This window comes from Stegodyphus dumicola, chromosome X1 (genome assembly GCF_044657685.1).
Source record: "Stegodyphus dumicola isolate Sdum_Otavi_A_Nest chromosome X1, ASM4465768v1".
NCBI lineage: Eukaryota > Metazoa > Arthropoda > Arachnida > Araneae > Eresidae > Stegodyphus > Stegodyphus dumicola.
In genome coordinates, this window is record NC_140780.1 from 98,700,378 (window position 1) to 98,722,517 (window position 22,140).

General features: G+C 33.5%; 1 long non-coding RNA gene across 1 annotated transcript in view; it reads left to right on the top strand.

Moving 5' to 3' along the window:
* Positions 1-709: 709 nt before the first annotated feature.
* The window catches only part of LOC146993225 (uncharacterized), a 61,491-nt gene continuing 40,060 nt past the window's right edge, over positions 710-22,140 (top strand). The window contains exon 1 of the long non-coding RNA XR_015038800.1: positions 710-981. This is a non-coding gene — a long non-coding RNA (uncharacterized LOC146993225). The remainder of the gene's footprint in view (positions 982-22,140) is intronic.

The following is a 22,140-nucleotide window of genomic DNA, read 5'->3' on the forward strand; positions in this document are numbered from 1 at the left end:
GCTTTTAAACCACTTTCAACATCTGCGACATTTTATTAAAATATTTTCTAAACATTTAAAGGATGTTATAATATTAAGAAACCATTCTCTTTATCCCAATGTTATATTAAGTTAGAAGTGTAAGTCTTGCATTTGTAAAATTCATCCGTCCACTGTGTAAAAATCATGTCCACTGTGTCAACTTTTATTAATGTATAAGTATTAAAGTTTTCTTTCAGAAATAAACGGAAATCGTAAAAAATATACAAGAGAAAATTTTAATAGTTACCACTACAGATTACAGATTGTTCCTTCCATTTTTTTAAATATGGTAGTTTTTTCAACGTGTCTTCAACTCTGCTACTTCCGGTAAATCTCACTAGGCTTATATATATATATATACGCAAAAGAAATTAAACTGAAGTGCAAGGAGAAAAATTTGGAAGATGGAAGGGAAAAAAGGAAATAGGAAAAAACGCTATAAAAGCTGGAGATAAATAATTCTCCTTTCGTTTTGTATGGAGCCTTGTAAATAGAAAAAATATCCAATCAAAATTTATTCTGTAACGTAACATTCTCTTACTATGCGACTAGTCTTGACTAAGCTTCCTGAGTGTGAGGTTATTGTCCTGTAGTTTAAATTAAGGCTCTTGCTCCAGTATCTGACCTACATAATAGTGCCTATAATTTTGTGCCCGTGGGGGAAAACCGAACTGAATAAAGCTAAGAAAAAAATCAGAAATTATTACATGACGTCGATGACGCTCGAAGGCGAAATGAAACCAGTTTTAGACGCAGGTGATTTGTGCCACTTCGTTAGTTTTTGTCGTATGTGAGCGTTTACTCAATAGTAAATAATGTTTTGCAATGGAATGCCTCGTTGAATTTTACTAAGCAAGCAATTTAAAATTTTGGTTTTTGTTCAAAGAAACTGGACAGGAATTTATTGCCCTTTTTTGAAAACAGCTGCTGAATATGTTTGCTTCTTTAAAAAGAATTCAGGTAAAATTTTTTTATTTTACTTTTCTTTCCCTAATACAATTTCCTCTTGTGTCTGCTTCTGTCTAAAGATATTTTTCGAATGGGATGTTTCACATACGTATTTATGAAATATATAGCTGGATTTCAGTGAATTTAATTTCAACCGAATCAAAACATTTTCAAAAGGTGAGGCATTTTCAATCGATATACGAATGGTAAATGATGTATTTTACTGCTTTATTTACTTGTAGAATCCATAATATGTATGTGTTATTTTGAAATAAACCGTGGTCTCAGATTTTTCTAAATTAAATAGATCACTATTCAATTTAGAAAAATCTGAGAGACGCTCCTTAAGAAGTAATTAGGTTTCGTACCTCTTTAAATTTATTATTATAATTACTTAAGTTTGAAAACTAAATAAGCTGGAAACAATATCACCTTCATAACTTCTAATACCAAATACATTAATTACGCATATTAATGTATAAATTTATATTTTAAAGTTTTATGTCAATGCATCTGTATTTATGTACAATATTATACACTTTCACCCGATTGACGTCTTTAGTCAAGAAATTAGGTTTCGTATCTTGTTCAATTTTACTTCATATAGTATTAATTTTTACATATAAAGAACAAGTGTCAAGCATTTGCAAAAAATAACATCATTCACAATTTATTACAATGAAACGGGTAGGTTTTCACACATTTCAGCGCACTGATGCTTAGTTAATGGGACGGTAATTGTTGATTATTTGTTTTCACATGCTTCTTCTTCAATAGTCAATAATGTATATCAGTTTATTGTACTTTGGGTTATTATGAGATGGTTATCAAGGTCGTAATTCAAGTTTTGATGAAGTAGTCATTGAAATTGTAATTTATAAATTGCCAGTCTTTTTGCTAGATTAAAAGCACTTTTTAAACATTTCTCATTATATTCCTGTGATCTCCTAAATTTTAATGGCACATTTTCTTATGAAAATCTTAATAGCCGTATACTCTGCATTAGTTTGGTTAACTGCTTAAACTGAAAGACCTCAGCTAACTATGTAATCTTAAAATTGCTTACGTTATAGAATAGCGTTACATCATGCAAGCAATATTGTTTCCAAAGTTGCGTCGTGCCATAGACTGCATACATAACTGCATAAGAAGAAATAATTTAGACTCTTCGAGCATCAGTGAAGATTTCAAAAATTGAGAGGGAGTCACCAGTGGTCTACTACGTAAAGGGCGCAGAGCAGTGATATTTTCTTTCCCAATCCTGCTCCATCAGCAAACTGTTCTAGTTGTATTTATTGTGAATGTCATAAAAATATTGTAAGGTTGTAAATAAAGTACCTTCGTGCTTGAATTAAAGTAATTTTGAACTATATAAATTTATTATAGTGATATTTTATACATACATGAATAATAATTTTTTAAATTATCTTGCATAAAATGCAATTTTAGAAAAAAATTATGAAGCTAAATTTATTAAAAAAAAGGTTATTTTTCAATAAATTAAAATTAGACTTGTTTAATTTAAATTGAACTAATTTTAGCAAATTTTAAAAACTTAAATTCTGGTATCTGGCATCTGGTATTCTGGTAATTTAGGCATCAGTTTCTGATTAGATTCCAGGCTAACTTCAGATAAAGTTAATCGCATGAAATTAAATTAAGTCTATCTATTTAGCAACTAGTAATTTAATAATTATATGCATGTGAATATCGTTTTGAATAAAAGTTTATCATTTCGTAATTAAGTCAATAATTTTAAACACTTATTAAGAAACAGAAAATATTTGTTATAAAATCAAACAATAAGTAAAAGGCGAACAGTTTTCAAATGTGAATACAAATTATATTCGAAGTCTCACAATAGTATTCATATTCCAATTCTTAGGTGTAACCCAAACAAGCTCCTTTTGAAGATTTATTTAAAATTTTTTCTCTTTATGTATTAAAATATCCTGTCGGTTATGTAAAATATATGTAATGCATAACATGCATAGTTATGTAATACATATTTCTTAATATGTATAACAGATGGACTGTAGGACACATTTAGAAGGTAAAATAGAATTGACATTTTGACAACTGCAGTTTGGAATGTGCCCATAATGACTCAACAATATGTAATCCTTAAATAAAGTATTATTCGAAATTCTAAGCATGTTTATTAGAATATAAAAAGCAAATATGCATCCTCATACGTACATGCTGCTCTTACAGCTATAATTATTAAGGTCAGTGCAGCTAATTGTCTTTTCCATTAAGTCAGAAGGCTCTGCACTTCCTTTCTTCATCTAATTATTCAGATCACGTGAGTCTTTTAAAACCTAATTTCTAAAGGAAATTTAGAGCTCTCAGGAAATAGTTCAAGTTGGTAAGAGGAATATTGTTTTCCCTTTAAATCTAACACACTGACTATTTCGTTCTTCCGAAACTGATACACTTCAAATTTATATTACACTGGAGTTGAAAATAAGGAGAATTTTCCCGTTTGTCCGATTAATCTCCAGATCTGATAGACTTGTTATAATGAAATTTGGTATGGACATAAAATACACACACACATATATATGTGTGTGTGTGTATTATACACATATATATGTGTGTACGTGTATGTATTACCTTACAACAGTAATGTTACATACGAATAATTGTGCGGAAAGCTCTTTAGCGCGGGAAGGTCTGAAATAGAGGTTGCAGATTGAACAAAAGAAGGCTAATGGCAGATGTTGTCAGGGCTGGATTAAACATTAAGCAAAATAAGCACGTACTTAGAGCAACAAGGAAACCACAAAAATATACTTAGGATTTCAGGACAGTGGGCTCTACAAAAATTTCTGATTGCCAATTTTATCCTGGAATGTATGGTGCAGATAATCCAAAACCGAGAGAGAAGGAATGGGGGGAGTGGAACTGGCATTAATATATATGAAGGCGAAAACATTATTTAAGTGCTTAGAGTACTTGCTGCACTTGCTGTACTTGCTTGTACTTGCTTGTACTTGCTGTACATGTCTTAATATGGGCCTGGATATAGTCATCTAGATCTTACAACGTGACTTGAAAAGCTAGGCATTTGAGCTAGATAACTATGCATTCCTGCGGCAGTCGATCCCACTCCTCCAGGAACGTTGTTTTCAGATTTTGAAAGATTCTAATCTTAAAAGGAGATGTTTTAGAAGGCAGTTGAATTGCAACTGCCCTTCTAAAACATCTCCGATATGTTCAGTAAGCTTTAAGTCTAAACATCTGGTTGACCAATCCGTCTAGTTAATATTTTCACTATTCGGGAGAAATTAGATGCATGTGGAAGAGCGCTTTTGTTATCCATAAAAAATGACTGACGGTAAACAGCATACTTTTTCCTTTACTTTATTACTTTTTTTAGTCAAAGGATTTTAAAATTTTAAGCAATTGAGGGATTTTTTGATAACACATTTTGCAACATTTTTCGTAACTATCAAACTTAAATTTAAGACCTCTTAAAGAGTGCCTGAAAGTTGTAAGGTATATTTTAATTTTATATCAGTTATTTTAACTTAATTGTGCTTTCCTGTTGTTCCTTGTTTCAACTTACAACTCCCTACCAGAATGATTTTTTAGAATTGCGTTGAATGCAAATGAGGAAAAAGTCGTATTTAAGGAAAGTTCAACTTACTTCGAGAGAGAGCTAGGAGTCCTAAGTAGCGCGTGTTTGCCTTCGGGCTAGGTCTCTCTAAGCTGTTACACCAGTGCCTCCTACAGTACTTCTATGTAGGAGGTACTGGTTACACTCGGCATCATATTACGTGCCTTTTGATAGTCGCCAGCTAGTTTAAATTAAGGATCAACTACGCTAGATTTGTATTGGCTTCGGCTAAGTCTCTTAGCTAGATATAGTTGGTTCTTATTTCTTATTTTTGAGTTTAAGCCCAAGTGGAGGTTTTGTTCTAAGCCCGAAGAAAGAGGCCGACTGTTCATCTTATTTGGAGTGAAATAAAGGGTAGTTAACCCTTCTTGAATGCACGATTCTTTTTATTTGAACTAAGCGATAAGTAACTTAATATGCATCCTCATACGTGCATGCTGCTGTTACAGCTATAATTATTAAGGTCAGTGCAGCTACCTTAACATTTGCTTTGGTAGAATAAGAGTGAGGAACTCTACGAAGTAAAACAAATTATTTGGGCATAAACATCATTTGACGAAGTGAACATAGCTATTGTCGAAAAGTCATGACGCATTTTTTCTGTGTTCTTCAGAGGTCTTTTATTTATAGAAAGAACAATGATCAGTCAGTAAGATACATCCCGTTTTATTTGATAACCTTTTGCTTTCATGAATGAGCTTCGTAATTTCTCATCCACAAAAGAACCTAGCTTTATCACAGAAAAGTTGAACAAGTACCGATTTACGGCCTTATCTGAATTGAATGTTATACTACAAAAAATTTTTGAAGAGAACGAAACAAGTGAAAATTTGAGGGAATAGGAACAGGTGAGTATGATACACGTGGCAACACTTTTTATCCGAACTCCAATAAATTTTACCAGTGATCAAACTTGTGTGAGGTCGTGTTTCTAGGCTTCTACCAATTACATAATAAATAAATTTGAATATGCCCTGTCACCAAGTGGTCAGTTTCGATGAAGCCATTTTCCAGGAACTTCCGAAGTTCATAAATCATATAGAATATGATGTATACGAGCCAGTTTCCCTTAGAAAGTCCTCCACGAAGGCATCCCTCCCCTTAGGCAGATAGCCCTCGAGGCTTTGCCATAATCACACACACACACATATAAATAGGCACTCCCTCCCGATAACGCGAGACCACACACAAGTTTGATTCTCTGACAAAAATTATTGGATTTTGGAGGAAATGTGTTGCCACGCGTATCATATTCGCCTTCAGACTTTCACTTGCTTCGCTGTCTTCAAAATTTCTTTTATGATATAATATTTATTCAGATGAGGCAAATCAGCACCTTATTCAGGTTTTCACTGATAAAGCTAGGTTCTTTTGTGAATGAGGAATTACGAAGCTCATTAAAAGAAAGCACAATGTTATCGAACAAAACGGGGTATGTACCATTAATTGATCATTGTTCTTTATTTAAATAAAGGATCTTTGAGGGACATAGAAAAATGCTTCATGACATTTTAGACAATCCAAGAAAAGAACGTGAGGTAAGCGCGAGATTAACGCATGCCTACAAAAGTATACATAACCTTACCTAGAACAATAGCAATCGAAATTGAGATGGGCATATAACATTAAGAATGAGATTTAATAAGGAGAAGTAATATAGATACATAATAATGGCTTAAGGAAGCGTACAGTCCCAACACAGATACGGAGTTTACATGTCACGTTGAACGCACAAGACTGGAGTAGTTTCACAGACGCACACAGACTGAAGTCGTTACTAAGAACTACCGAGGAAAATCAGTACCTAGCTTATATCAATGTTACACATGAGGAAAAATACAAAAAATCCCATGTAACCAATCCCTTCGTTGGGATTCAAATCAAGGTTGAACCACCACTATTGAGATATTTCAACGCTTGATCGCTAAGTGGGAACATGAAGGAATATTTTTGATGACGTTGTTCCGAATATGAATGGCTCATGTTACATATGAGAAAAGTCGCATAGGAACAAATCCAAATAACACATTTAGTTTCCACAAACCAGAGCAGGTAAGAATTACCAGTGACACCAGGATTCAGCCACTCGCTCACTATTAGGCCTTGTAGCTTATACGGTTAAGTCGCATTCATGGATGAGTTTTTTTTCAAGTAAACTTAACGTGAATAGTGTTTTCAATTTTATTGTTCTCTTGTCTGGTCTTAAATTCTAATAATAATAATTGCAAATTGCAAATTAGAAAGTCTAAAATTGAAATCCATTTAGAAAATTAAATTGTTAAATACTTTCTATACTCTTAAATATTGCAGTGTAATAACATCTAAATACTGGGTAACGTGGATTTGAAGAGATCATCTTAAATTACTAGACCAGATAAGCATGAAATCTTGATACTTAAACGAGGAAAACAACAACTCTTTCCGTCAAGACAAAGCGGCATTCTCCTTAACACACAGGGAACATAGCAGACTAATAAAAATTGCTCGCAAAACGAAATCTAAAGCTCAGAATTGCAAAACAGACAAGAATTACTGACTCATGGCTGCTCACAGCCTGCTCTTTATCGAGTAATTTAAGAGAAAAAGTAAGCAATCCTGGAAAGCTCGAGAAGAAACACTCCTAGGTCTTCGAAAATGCACTTTCCGAAAGTTTCCAGATTTTCTCCAATTTGGTGAGAAACAGCCAACCTGGCAATAAAGTTTGTCTCTGTGGCTCACAAGGAAAATTTCTTCCCATATCTTCGGTTCTAACAAAAGTGGTTTATAAGTTTTCTAATGTTAAATATACGTTATTAATATTATCATGACTCATTAAACTAGAAAGATTTTTAATTTAACCATATAATGTTACGCATTGGCTGTATGCCAATACTGAGGAACTACTAGTGTTTTCCGGAACATTGGGGGGAGGGGAAGTGTACGGAAATCATGCTTTTGCATTTCATTTTTTATTTTTATAACGAATACAAATCACTCAAATTTCCGAAATACACTCATGTCCATAAATTAAGGATAATTCGGAGTCACGCGGAAATCGAACTCTAAAATAAATATATCACCTTTAAAATCACTACACACATCTTCAAGAATCATATGCAAATGTCAGGAAGTAACCAGATGACACCGATGGTACGTCACAATGACGAGAGTGTAAGAGAGTGATATATACGGAATACAGGCAAAGAAGTAAAATTGTTCGCAGGCGCTTTATAAGCATTTCAGTGCAGTAGCCGAATAGTTATGACACAAAGGATGCATTTGAATGATTTTTTACGTGGTGGAATAATCGGCCGTCTAGAATGTGGGCGTACCCAACTGGAAGTATCAGACTAACTTGGAATTGCCCAGAGTGTCATCTCCAGGCTTTGGCAACGATTCCAAGAGATGGTAATCTGAGTAGACGTTACAGCACAGGTCGCCCCACGGATACAACGCAGAATGAGGACCGGTATTTTGCAGTTACTGCCAAAAGAAACAGGCGGAGCACAGCCTCAGACCTGTCTCGTCAGCTCTCTTCAGCCACTGGTACGACAATTTAAAGGCAGACCGTGTACAGACGCTTAGGGCAGATTGGTCTATATGCTCATAGACCTGTCAGATACGTTCCACTTACTGCAACTCACTGTCGCCTGCGGTTAGCCTGGAGTAGAGAGCATGCATTGTGAACACCGCAACAGTGGGCATGTGTGATGTTTTCCGACGAGTCCAGGTTTAACTTGCAGTCTGATTCTCGCCGGACTTTTATATGGAGAGCTCCAGGTACCCGTTACCACCAAGAAAACACCATTGAACGACACCGTTACGGTGGTGCAGGAGTGCTCGTTTGCGGTGGAATTATTCTGGGTTCCAGAACTGACCTGCATGTTCAAATTGGAACCCTGACAAGCCAAATTTATCGAGACGTCATTCTGGAACAACATGTACGTTTGTTTCGGGGCGCCATGGGCGCACAATTTGTGTTTGTGGATGGCAACGCCCGTCCTCACCGTGCAAACATCGTAAGCGAATGCCTTCAATCGGAGGATATCACCCGTATGGACTGGCCAGCATTCTCATCGGACTTGAATCCAGTAGAGCACGTGTGGGATATGCTAGGCCGATGAGTTGCAGCCCTTCAACCTCCTCCTACATGTCTACCGGAACTTCGGAGAGCATTGCTTTTTGAGTGATGTAATATCCCCCAAGATCAGATCGATAATTTGATACTCAGCATGCCTGCTGCATCGTCTGGGAGACATACGGACTGCATTGCATCGTCTGGGAGACATACTATGTATTAACAATCATATCAACTATGTAATATTGTTTTTTTTTTTTTTTTTTTTTTTTTTTTTTTTTTTTTTTTTTTTTTTTGTAATTTGCTCCAGGGAGAAAAAAATCGCTAATTTTTTTAATAATATCAAACATATAGCATCTTTTTTTGCTCTTTACCTTTTGTTTAATAAATAAGCTTTACAAATAAGCCAAATTTGTTTTGCTTCTAACTCTTCCTTTGCCTGATTTTGCATTATCCTTAATTTATGGACATGAGTGTATGATTATAGGAACCATAGGAATGTATTAAGTTAGCTTTCATAATTTTTACAAAATTAATTTTCTTATTAAAAATGCCAAAATAGGATATTTGGATTGTTTAAAACATTTTTTAATTTTAAGTGCAAGTCTACGACCAGCGGGTGCGAAATAGAGGCCGAATAAGGACTTTTGTGGAGAGGGTGTACTTGTCTGTATTAGATTATTGTTATGAGATATATATATATATAATGTATTAGATATATATCTTCTATTAGAGGATATATATATCACCAGAATATACAGTGAGTCAAAAAATGGGACAGTTTTCTATCATTCTAGTTAACAAATCGACAAAATTTAACTTCGTTTTTCATGTGTCGAAAATACGACTTGAAATAAATTATTTTTATATATAGCTTTCTTCTAACTTGCATTCTGACATAAAATTGAACCTTTTCTTATACGACATGCCAATTTTTTTTTCATGTTTCGATTCTACGGCTCAAATTATGAATAGGTGGAAAAATCGGATTAAAAATATTAACTATGCAATTTTAGTTAAATTTGGTTATATTTCATAATATTGCTTCTTTGCTTAACCCTTTCGCCGTCCTCTCCTGTCCGCGGAAATTTCCCCCCAGCGGCCGTCTGTTTTTCGCAGCGTGTAATGTTGTTTTCTCCGTACATCATAACTTTCCATACATGACGTTCGTAATGGATGAATGTCAATGAATATTAAGTAAAATTATAAGTAACTAAAGCATAATGGAAAAATAATAATATATCTGCTTATTTCTTACAGCAGGATAATTTGATAACATCTGATCCAGGCGGTACACTCCTCTCATTTTGTTGTTGTAATCTTTTACAATTATTGTTTTTTTTACAGTTCTTTACCGTGTTCCAACATCAATTATCGAGTTATTATGGACTGTACTCATCAAACGTATATCCTTCTTGTCTTTCCAATTCACAACCTCATTTTTTCTCTTTCTCTGCTGAGTAGATATTGAAGCCATCTCTCACTGTCTTGTATCTTATTTAAAATGGCGCGAATATTCATAAAACCCGGGGCAAATTCAATTAGAAATAAAATGCCTGATTAGTGCTACCCTCTATGAGGTATTAGAACAAACAAAAATAAAACTCAAACAAGTAAACATTTAGAAAGCGTTTTAAATGTTTAAAAGTTTTAAAATGTAGAAGAACGTTTTCGTTACGGCCGCCCTACGGAAGTTTCCCTTGAACGCGCTAGATGCGTTACGGACGACGAAGAGGTTAAACACCTTTGTTTTTTTTAATAATCTGAATCTTAGATTTAATCCAAATTAAATTCAGGCATTTTCTTATGTGTTTTTAAAATCGAAATCATTTTTAAAGATTTTTCGAAACGAATTTCGAACTGTAACGTTCAAAATTTGCCCATCTACTTAAAATAAACAATTTTTAAACACAGTTCAAAAATACACAATCAGTTGCAACAGTAACTGATGAAGGCCATTAAAAATAAGACATCTGAAGGACGCTTTTCGACAAAATTAAAACAAATGTATTCAGTATCAAAATTATTCAGAGTTACTAAACAAGTCAAAAATTGAAGGGAAAAGTTAAACTAAGTATTAAAATATAGTTCGCGATCTTGATGAAAATAAATTTAGAAAACTTAATTAGATGTTGATGATAAATTAGGAATAAATTTAACGTGAATGAGATCTAATGAAAGAGAAATACAACATTATCAATAGATAAACAAGCAAGAAATTTCCAGTAGTGTTTATTAAAAAAAACGGGAAAATTTATAACTGATCTCAACAGTACGATTAATTTATTCATGTCTTAGCTTTAATTCTATTTTTGTATTTTGTAATCATTTTCCCCAGTTAATGACAGTAATGATCTCGTAAAAGACAAACAGCCAAAATTGTTACAAGGCAGAGAATCAGTTTGATACACACGAAAGATCTTTTAAAGTAAAATCAGCTCAGAATAGGAAAAAATGAAACTGCTTTCTATTTTTAAACATTATGCATCAAGTGAAAATAATAAAATTCTTTGGTCTCCAGGACTTAAATTCTACAATTAGAGCTGCTAGAACCCGTGGTAGGTGATTAAGAACCGTGAAAATAATAATAAAATTTTCGACTTATGAAATTTCTACTCTCCGTCTTCATTCAAATGAGAGGATTACCAAAGCAGAGAAGGAAAGATATCGCAGGTGAAAAAATTTGAGAAATCCTCTGGTAAGATAATCACAGAATGAAGTGATCAGTGAGATTTATATTGAATTAGAAATTCAGCAATAATGTAGAAAGTGGCGTTCTGTTTCCCAGCTCTGTAAAGTCTATTAGGTTTTCCTGATAATGAAACAACATAAACCAACTATAGTCTTGTCTGAATTTTAACAGTGGTTCTTCGATTTATAAGCTTGAAAAGCTAACCTCTTATACCAGAAAAGCATGTAAAGGGAATGTGATTACTTCTGTTACTCTTTATATTATTCACCTCTATAATGATTAAACAGGCTTAATGTGTATAAACATAGTATGATATTTCATACGAATAAAGAACATATTGAACATCCGTAGAAATACGTATCGTTCTGCCCAAATAGACTTTAGCAGGGCCCAAAGAAACTGCATTAACAGTGTAAAATATTTCTTATAAGGATTTCTGTTCATAATCAGTGGCTCTCTGTGGTTTTATGCGCCTTGAATGCAAAGAAGAAAAAGAACAGTAACGCATAATAAGTTAAAAATATGAATAAAGGAAAATAAGTTAAAAATACTCGCGAAGAGTAGTAAATTAAAAATATTCAGTTAAAAACATGAAAATCGCGGAAGAGGCTGTAAAGATATTATATTAGTTTTATTGAATGCAACAAAAGTTCATGAGAGCCACCTGCCTAAGAAAATTACTATTTGAGGAAAGCGTGATCTCATTTATGTGTAACATAAAGAAAACTTCGAAAGCACTCATGAAACCGGCCATCCGCCGGTATTTGAATCCGGGTCGAACTACCAATATTCAGTGGTCTTATCCACTTGACCATTTATGAGCAAAGGTATTTATGAGGCTGGTGAATGTTAAGGTAAATAAATCTAAGTAAATTTATCTCAAATTGACTTAAAATACCGCAAAGATTTCTATGTCTATTTTGCGCGTGATTAATTATTTTGAAGTTCCGTAACATTTCATTTTGGAATGAAGAGCATAAAATGCATTTTTGTATAAACAAAGATATCTAGTGTTAAGTCAGTATTTCTCATAACTACTTCTTTTCTCGAAAATTTAAGATCGTTATGATGCTGACAGCTGCTCACAGTAATGACCTAAAGCGTTCTTACAGTTTGCTAAGACATTCTCAGTAGTGATCTGTTACGGGAGAATCCCTTCAATATTTAAACTCAGAATTACCAAGGCAATATAATTTACTTTGAGTCATCACAGATAAATTTTATAAAGAAAAACTAAAGTACTGCTAAAGCTACAGTAGCATCCGTTTTAGATAGCATGAGGAAAATTAAAATTTCTTGTAATCACATGAAGGAGTTTTACCTAGAAAAACTAAACTATTGTTTTAAAAGATAGAATAATATAGCTTGTAAGAAGAATAAAAAATTTAAGAATTCTAACAATCTAATGCCACTAATTAACAGTATACTTAAAGCTCAGAGGGACCAGATGAAGACTGGCTAGTCGAAGCTTTCCGAATTATTTCGATGAATACCAAACTCGTCCGTTTCGTGGAGAAATCTTATTTTGTCAGAAGAGGTTAAATCCGGTCCATTCAAATACTTTCAAAAGCTAGGTAAAAAATTAACTAGGGAAAGATGTGTTATACGCATCTAAACTGCTAAGGCTTGTCTTAATCTAATAAGTCCATTGACTGCAGACCGCTGTTTTATGCTTGATTGAAGAAGATTTTGCTCATTATATACAAGATCTATTCTTGACATTTGAGCAATTATGTTTGTCGTATCAACTCTTTGCGAACCAGAAAGAAAATGTCTTATATAACTATATTGATGGTCCACCGCGTATTTGCGACTCCTATCTGCAAGGTGTTAAAAGTATGTGCTGTTAATAATTTATATTCTTCGAACTGTGCTGTTAATAATTTATATTCTTCTCATCTGAAAACTTCACTTGCATTCCTCATGTGAAAGTACAAAGGGTCACGATCGCCAGCATAGAAAATAGGATTAAAAATATGCAGGGTAAAGATTGGGGATTACGACCCCACATCCTCAAGATAATCTAGAAAACAGTAGAGAAAATAGATTAGTACGAATGCAAATTAGTTGCATGAGGCAGTTATTTGGATCCTAACCAGGACTTCAAAGTAATTAAATTTATTTAATAGCTTCATACGACCTTTAGTTCTTGCTATAACGAAAACATACACCAGCGGCGGCGGTTCTAGCTGGACTTATCCCCCTGCCAACAATGGCGTTACAAGAGGCAACTGTCACGCTTCTTAGGAAGTCAGCCGCATTTGGAGGTATAAGGGTATTTTCTCCCTCCTTTCTGCATGCCTTCGTGGTGTAACGGTAGCACACTCGACGTGTATTCGAGAGATTCAGGTTCGAGTCCCGGCCAGGCCATTGTACATTTTTCATATCTCCTGCTTCAAAAAAACCTAATGACTCTACAGTGACCCCCGAACTAAAAGGTGGTGGATGACGGTTCTTCATCACGAGGATTTGGCAACTAGGTCCCTTAATCCCCAGTCGCTCTTTAGAAAGGGGAGTATATAATGCATGTTCTCCCTCCTTTTTGCATGCCTTCATGGCGTAGCGGTAGCACATTGGGCGCGTATTCGAGAGGTCAAGGTTCGAAGGTTCGAAGCAGGACACTGCACATTTTTCATATCCCCTGCTTCAAAAAAACCCAATGACTCTACAGAGGAACTACATTTGTTCCATCAAACTTAAGAAACATCAGAGGGCATTAGTGTTCATATCCCTGTGTCTATATAGTAAACCTCCAAGAAGGAGTATTCTGTGGACTTCATTTGGAATAATAAAGGGTATTTAACCCTTCTCAAATTTTGTTCTCTGTCTCTCGAACTCAAGCGATTAGTCGCTTATCAGTTAAGGTTCCTCAATTTTAACTGTAGCTTAAAGGTACACAGGTTAGAATCTTACAATCTGTAGAATGCGGTGATTAAAAGAAGTCCATTGCCAAACGAGACACCTGTACTTTTTATATTATAATCACATCAATAAATAATCAATGTATGTTTCTTCATTCTGTATTTCGTTTGTAATGTGCATTTTAACAGTTTCTTAAAGTTGTCTTAATCAAGAATTATGTTTTATATAATCAAGAGTTTTGTTATCAAGAGTCTATGTTTGTATGTTCAACATAGCGTGCAGCTAGTAATCATAGTGTATTAAGCGTAGCAATATGTTTTGTTAATGTGTCTCAAGTACAGTGTAGTGTTCTCTGTAATGTGTATTATAAAAATTGTAGTGTATTGATTGTTTTATATATAGCAATGTGTTAACGTGCAATGTAACCAGAACACAAAAAACGTTAACACACAAAATGTTAAAAAAACACCCCTTTGAACGTAGTTTAAAATCTGAAACCTGTCAGTTTTTTTTAAATGATTTGAACCTTTTCTATAACTTCTTCGTTTCGTAGTCCTCACCAGAATGCAAATTAGTTGTATGATTATTTAAGCCCCGGTTTTAAATGTTTTAGTGTGAGAGCTTTCGGTAGCCTTACCCTCAGTTTACTTCCAATCGCCAGCTCTGTCAAAGATTATTCCGGTTGCAGCCATTTTGCTAACCGACATTAAAATCGAGCTGTTAAATGCTTGAGACTGCTTTAGGTAGGCCATTTTGTGTAGTCTTCGACCACGTTACTCAAATCTGAATTTGAATTTATGTTTTTAAATACCCGCAAGTGTCGCAGTTTATATTGTATGCCCAAGTGATACCTTCCGTTTAATTTAAGATTTAATTAAAAAAAAGTTATTTTAACCTTCGCAGGTGTATCAGTTTAATTCGGACTGGAGAGATAACTTGCTTATCAGTCTAGTAACGTCTGAAGGACATAGATTTACGTTTCTACGCAACTAGAACCCTACGCTGTCATTAAATTCATTTTTTTGGCAATGTCCAGTTTGCATTATGTAAAAAAAATTACTTTTGTTAGGAATTTTGTTCTTCCAGTGGTGTACCACGTGCCTTCATGGTGTAATTAAGAGCATGTTTGGCTAGCAATTGGGAAGTTATTTTGGGGAGGCCACTGTTGATTTTTCTTGTTTCTTCTGCAAAATTTACCAATAATTGTACACTGTAAGTCTCACTTTTTAGTGTACTTAAAATAGTAATATATGCAGGGAACTGATCGTTAATTTATCTGAATCCCATCACTGGATTCATTCCTTGGTAACAAAGAAGGCCATTATAGAGAAATGTGTTGAAATAAGTGCTATTGACTGAGCACTTCTAAGCAGAAAAATGCCTTGCATTGATCCATGTTGTCTTATAGTCTGCTTCATACTGTCAAAAGTATCCATAGTGGTTCTCCCCCCCCCCAAATCTCCAAGCGTATTTTTTTTCTCTCTTTCTGATTTATATTATTAAACAAATTTATTGTTCACTATTTCATCTACTTTGTAAACAATATTTTACCACGTAAACGGCCATTTTTATCAGTATTTAAAACCCACAGCAAACAACATATAACTAACATAAACAGGGTCGGATGGGATTATCGGAAATTCAGGAATTTTCTCCCTAGGCAACAAATGGCCGTGAAGTCCGCTTCCTCTCCTGATATTGATAGTTTGAAAAGAATGAAACATTGATCGCAGTTGCAGGATAAAATAAATAAATAAATTCCAAAGATAAACTAAACTATTAAATTCATTCTCTTAACCTCGTCATCGTTAACTTGTCACAACTTTATAACTTATGGATCTATATATACTCTCGTAGAAAAGCAGGGAATTTTTATATTCTACCACCCCCACAATTTCATAAAAATGTCGGCGCCTTTATGCAAATCACTTACATCTTGCCCTGGACGTCCGGGTACTTTTGATGAAGATTGCTTTCTTCGTTGTATAAACTGAGCTTCATAAGTGTGCCGCGAAAGTCTTTCCTCTTGGTTAACAATGACCAACTCGAAGAAGGGTGCCGGAACATTTATTCAAGTCAGCCACTGTTCATTAAGATCTTCACATCGGGTTCTAGCACTTTGATGAATGTTGCATTCTTCATGGTATAAAATGAACTTCTTAAGGATTCCTAGCATTCATTGTATCTTGGGAAATTATGGCCAGCTTACAAAAAGGTGCCTGTAGCTTTATTCAAGTCACTGTTAGACGTGTTGACTTGGCTGTAACTGTTCACTTATATCTTTCCATGGGCGTTCTTTGTTCGGGTTATTCATAAATTCTCTTCCTTCATTTAAATATCATAGGTTCTATTTATATCGAGCAAGAGCTTCCATGAAAACACTTTCTTCTAGTTTTCTATTCAAATAGACAATCTTATCAGCAAAAAATTATATAAGTGATTTCTCTCCAGCTGCTATTACTAACAATACCCATAGTGTGCCTAATATCATCACTGAATTAAATTTTTCTTCAAAATCTATGCCTCGTTTTTTCCTCCGCATCAAGTTGCTAGTAGTTTTGCTAAATCTAATAGTTTTGCTTTATACTACTTTTCATTTCCAATATCTTTCAGAGTGTATGCCCGGCGACTTTTAATAATTTTATTGTTTTTCGTGCACTTTACTTTCTTTCAAATTTTGTGCATATTTTAAGAATCAGTTTCTTTATTTATTGCAAGATTCCTTTTTCTACTAGATTGTTAGATGTTACTGCAGCATTTTTATACGATGACGGTTTTTATCTTTCGAAACATACACTTGATAAACAAAACATTTTGATGACTTACTTTCATCTCTGGTTTGTCTTTGTGAATTTTATTATATTACATATTTTTGAGTTCCTTTTTTCTTTACTTTTAATATTTGAATCTTCTAACAGAGATTTTGATCTTTTATAGTTCTTTTTATATTAAATGTAACTTCTAAATGTGTTTGTAGTTAATACTTCTTGATTCCATTATTAAATTTCCATTACCGCAAAGATAATAAAGTTTTCATAACCCCTACACCGACAATGTTAAATTGGCCATTTTCGATGTACCTTTTCTCAAAATCTGCTGTAGATAAATGCTTGAAATTTTTTGTGTAATTAAAGTATACCTATCTGATTATACTGAAATGAGCTGTTAACAAGGCAGAAATTAGACTCATTGCAGAGGGCCAGGACACTTGCAATTACAAGATCATTTAGAACAGTCCCGACAGAAGTTGCGTGCTTACTGGCTGGTGTACTGCCTCTCTTACTACAATTTAAATTTACTTATGACAAATTTTGTCTGAAATATAATATAAAACAGAAAATAATGTATGAAGATAAAGCAAATCAGCGAGGCTTTTCTAGAACATGATCTGAGTTCAAGCCATCCTAACGAATATTACGGTATATCCTACGATAAAGACTATATTTCAGCTGGAGAAATTGAAATTTATACAGATGGATCAGGGTTTGCGGAGAGCATCGGCTGTGCCTTTGTTGTATTTTTGCACGGTATTGAAATAGATTACAAAACGTTTACTTTAAAACCAAGAAATTCAGTTTATCAAGCAGAATTGTTGGCAATTATAATGGCTTTATCCTGGATCAAGAAATTATCCGTGGGGTATTGCATTAATTTATATTCAGATTCCTTATCTGCTTTTATGGCGCTCTCCCGCCCCTTTCAAAAGAATAATATTGTTAATGAAATTAAGCATATATATTTAGAACTACGAAAGAAGCTTATTTTGAATTTACATTGGATCAAAGCTCACGCTGGTCATTATGGGAATGAGAGAGCGGATGCTCTACCGAAAGAAGCCGCCCTGAGGGTTGGGACCGAAAAGGGTTTTATTCAAGATTCGAAAAAGAAGACATGTACTATAATATATGCTTATTAGAGACTTATTAGAGACAAGCTTATTAGAGACTGGAAAAATTTAAGGGATCTCTCTGAAAGAAACAAAAACTATCTAAAATGTTTAAAAATTAGCAAAAAAATGGGAATTTTAGGAGATGCAGATGTCAATCAAATTCTCACTGCACATGGAAGGTTCCCTGCTTAAAAAGGTTCCACCTCCAGGGAAATGATATATGTAAAGTTTGTAATAAATTCGACGATTCAAACCATTTCGTCGAGGACTGTTGCCTGACTGGAAGTGTGAGAGAAAATATAAATTTGCGAAGTTTGAGAATTTATTTAATAACTATAAATTGTTTAGAAAATTTGTAAGAGATATTATGCAAACTGTGAATGAGAATAAGAATATTGGTATCGAGATATAACAAAGCAGAAAATTCTACCGAAAACAGAAATAATTGAGGTAATTTATATATTTAAGATGAATTTTGATAATATAAAGAAAATTTGAATAATAACTAATTGAAAGTAAAACTTATAAAGATTTTAAACTTAGGAATAAACACAGAAATGGAAACGACTCATTTATATACTATTTCACCGAGAGTGTTTGGAATGTATGTATCTGCTTTACGTTTTTTTTTTTTTTTTTTTTTTTTTTTTTTTTTTTTTTTTTCCCCTATGCTTTGTGACTTGGCCTCTCCCCTCATGGCCATATGGCATGCTTACCCTGCTATGTGGGCTGGGGGCCAGTGCTTAGAACTAACTAACTAACTAACTGAAATGAGCTTTTAAAACATTTTGAATTTTAGAGTAATTTACAGAATATTTTGTTAGGCATAGTAAAATTTAGCACTTTTCTCGCACAAAAAAAAAAAAAAAAAAAAAAAAAAAAAAATCTTAGTTTATCACAAAAAGCTCATTTCAGTAAATATTAGGAAACCTAATAAGTAAGCCATAAAAATTTTAGATACCTGTGAGCAGTAATTCCGGAGAAAAGGTACATCGAGTATAAAAAAATCATATTTGGAGAAAAACGCGTTTTTATGTAAAAATCCTCATTTATCAAAGCATTCGATGACAAATTAAAACTAGATTTTTTACAGTTCTAATTTTCATAGAGATTAAAGAATGGTATTTTTAGTAAGATAAAAGTGTAGAAAATTTTAAAATGAAAAAATCCGAAATCACCATTTTTTGAAGATTTTTAACACCCGTTAAGAAATTTGTGTCTGTTGCATTGTGTTGTTTAGAAGCCTAACTATTTTTGTTTTCATCGAAAATTACATCACACATTTCAATAATTACTTCATCTTCTGTATCATAAACTTCGGCTTTCCTCTTCTTAGAATGTCTAATAAGTCCGCTTCCATTTGCTTTAGCTTCTAATTGTGTTTTTTGTCATTATCGGTTTCAAAGTATGCTAAACATCCAAAAATTTTAAGATGACTTTCTAAAGGCTTTCTTGAATTCCACAGTTTCACTGACGTTTTAAATTTGCTAGTTTTTGTTGGGTTCAGCCAGTCTGCAGCTTCAGCTCAAAATTTCACAATTAGTCGACTATCAATCAGCAGTGTTCTTGCTTTGTTTGGACAAGGTTTAGTTTGCTTGTTCTGCTATTCTACTGCTTCTTTGGGAACTTCTTCTTTTTTTTTTTTTTTTTTTTTTTTTTTTTTTTTAAGTTTTACTTTCTTTGTTATTAAGCTTTCATAATCAGCTATTCATATTTTCTTGATTTTACAGTTCATGCTTCCTCTCTTTTTTTTTAAAGTTTTATAAGACAGGTTTAGTTTCATCTTTGGTTCTTAGAAATTCGAGAAAGTATCTTCTTATGAACTTGTCTGTAACAATCGTCATGTATTTCTTTTTGCAAGCATGGGAAACTTAAAAGGACCGCATAAATAATCATCCAAAAATTCAAACTGTTTGCTTAAGTGTTCAGAATAGGCTGGTTTATCAGAAAAACTTGATATTTTGTCCTTGTAAACAAGAATCACAAGCTATCACTTTCGTTTAAGTTATTTAAACCTCTAGCCATTTTCTTGTTTCACATTATTCTTAAAAATGTTTTATCGACATCACCAAGTCTTTTATGCCGGAATTAAGAAGAATTTTTGTCATTTCATAACAAGATTCGATTTTACTTTTATATGATAAAGGTAAAAATCTTGCTGCAAATATAATGATGAATATAAAAATCTTGCTGCAAATATAATGATGAATATAAAAGTCTTGCTGCAAATATAATGATGAATATAAAAATCTTATTCTAAAATCAATTAATTCTCTTTTACATACCAAAGCACCTTGATTATGTAAAACTAACTTTATTATTTATTACTATTACTTTTTCAGAAGTCAAACAACAAAAATCAGCGTTATACCTACAAAAATTTTTCACAGGACTAGTTTCGATGGTTTTACCGAACCATCATCTTCAGCTGCAAAACCGCAAATGAACAAGATAGGAAATAATGATTAGATAAGATAAGAAAGTCTGGACAAGAATAAGCAAGTGGCGCCATCTGTTGGCGAAACCAGAACTAAAACATAATTTCTCTAAAAGCCGAAGGCAAATTTGGATTGGAATTAGGATCGTTAACTAAAACAGAAAGATTTTTATGAATGTGAAATACCTCTAGAAAATCCAGTTCTCCAATGGAAGATGTTTTTTGAATAATTTTGGCAGCAGAAAAATTGAAAGTGTGATTTTCGGACCAACAATGTTGAGCAACAGAAGACTTCTGTGTTTCCTTTTTTCTAACATATGCCTCATGTTCTTTGACGCGAAATTTTAAGGCTCTCTTAGTTTGGCCAATGTAAATTAAACCACACTGGCAAGGAATCCTATAAATACCCCAGGAATTCATATCCGGAATGGGGTCCTTGAGTATAGAAGTTGGAATTTTATTGATGGGAGAATAAACAACCCGAAAGTTAAATTTCTGCAAAATATGTGCAACTTTATAGCTAATTGATGGAAAGAAGGGAATGACAACAGAATTTTTATAATCTCCTAAAATAAGAGTGTGGCTTTTAGTGTGTTGAGATGAGAATTTTTCGTTATTGTGTCTAATTATAGAAGCCCCAAACAGGCTTACATTTTTCTTTCTTTTTTGCACGTGGTGTGGCCGCCATTTTGTGATTGTAGGAGTTTCGGTGAGTACATTTTTGCAATTTTCAAGTTATGTTTATGTTTTGTACATTTGGATATTGTGCTTTGCTTGTCTGATTTCATGCATTTTGCTTACAAACTTTTTGTTTTCTATTCATTTCAGTGAGGGATTTTTCTGCTGTTTTGTGTGTACTTTATTATTGCTTTGTTAATTTAGTTTGATTTTCTGCATTGTTTATCATGCCTTCATCCGTTAATCGTTTCACTAAATTACGCCTGAAACGGCAAAAATTCCTGAATCATCTTGACTTTTTACTTAAATGTAAATGTAAAAAATTGATCCCCAATTTTATTCAAATCAAATCTAATCAAAAACCTTCGAGTCGCGTTTCAAGAATTCTGTTAAATTGCAAGCTTGCCTTACTTCGGTCCGTGATAAGGGATACACGTCAACAATTGTCCAAAATTGAACATGAACTCTATAAGCTTCATCTGGAACTCGCTAAATCATATCCAAAATTCACTGCCCTTGAACAAATGTCTTGGTCTAAAACGGAGAATGCAGTTAACCGTCATAAAAACACATTAAATTCGAAAAACTTCTTTTACAGTCTTCCAGTTCAGGTAGTTCAAAAAATCTTCCCATTGTAAACATCAAGCCAATAGTTAATATTTCTAATGTTAGTCTTTCAAAAGAACAAGAGAGAATTCTAAAATATAATTTTAACTTCTCACAAACCTGTAAACCCTCGATTCCAAAGATTTTGGCTCCTATCGAAAAAGTTTTCAAGTTCAGTAAAGTTTCAGATTCACAGAAAGAAATGATTAGGCATCTTATCGCTCATAATGTGAAATTCAATAATAAACCTTTGAAACCAAATCTAACTGCGAGAGAAAGAGCTACAATGCGCGAAATTCATTCTAACCCGGATATTATCATTTCAAAG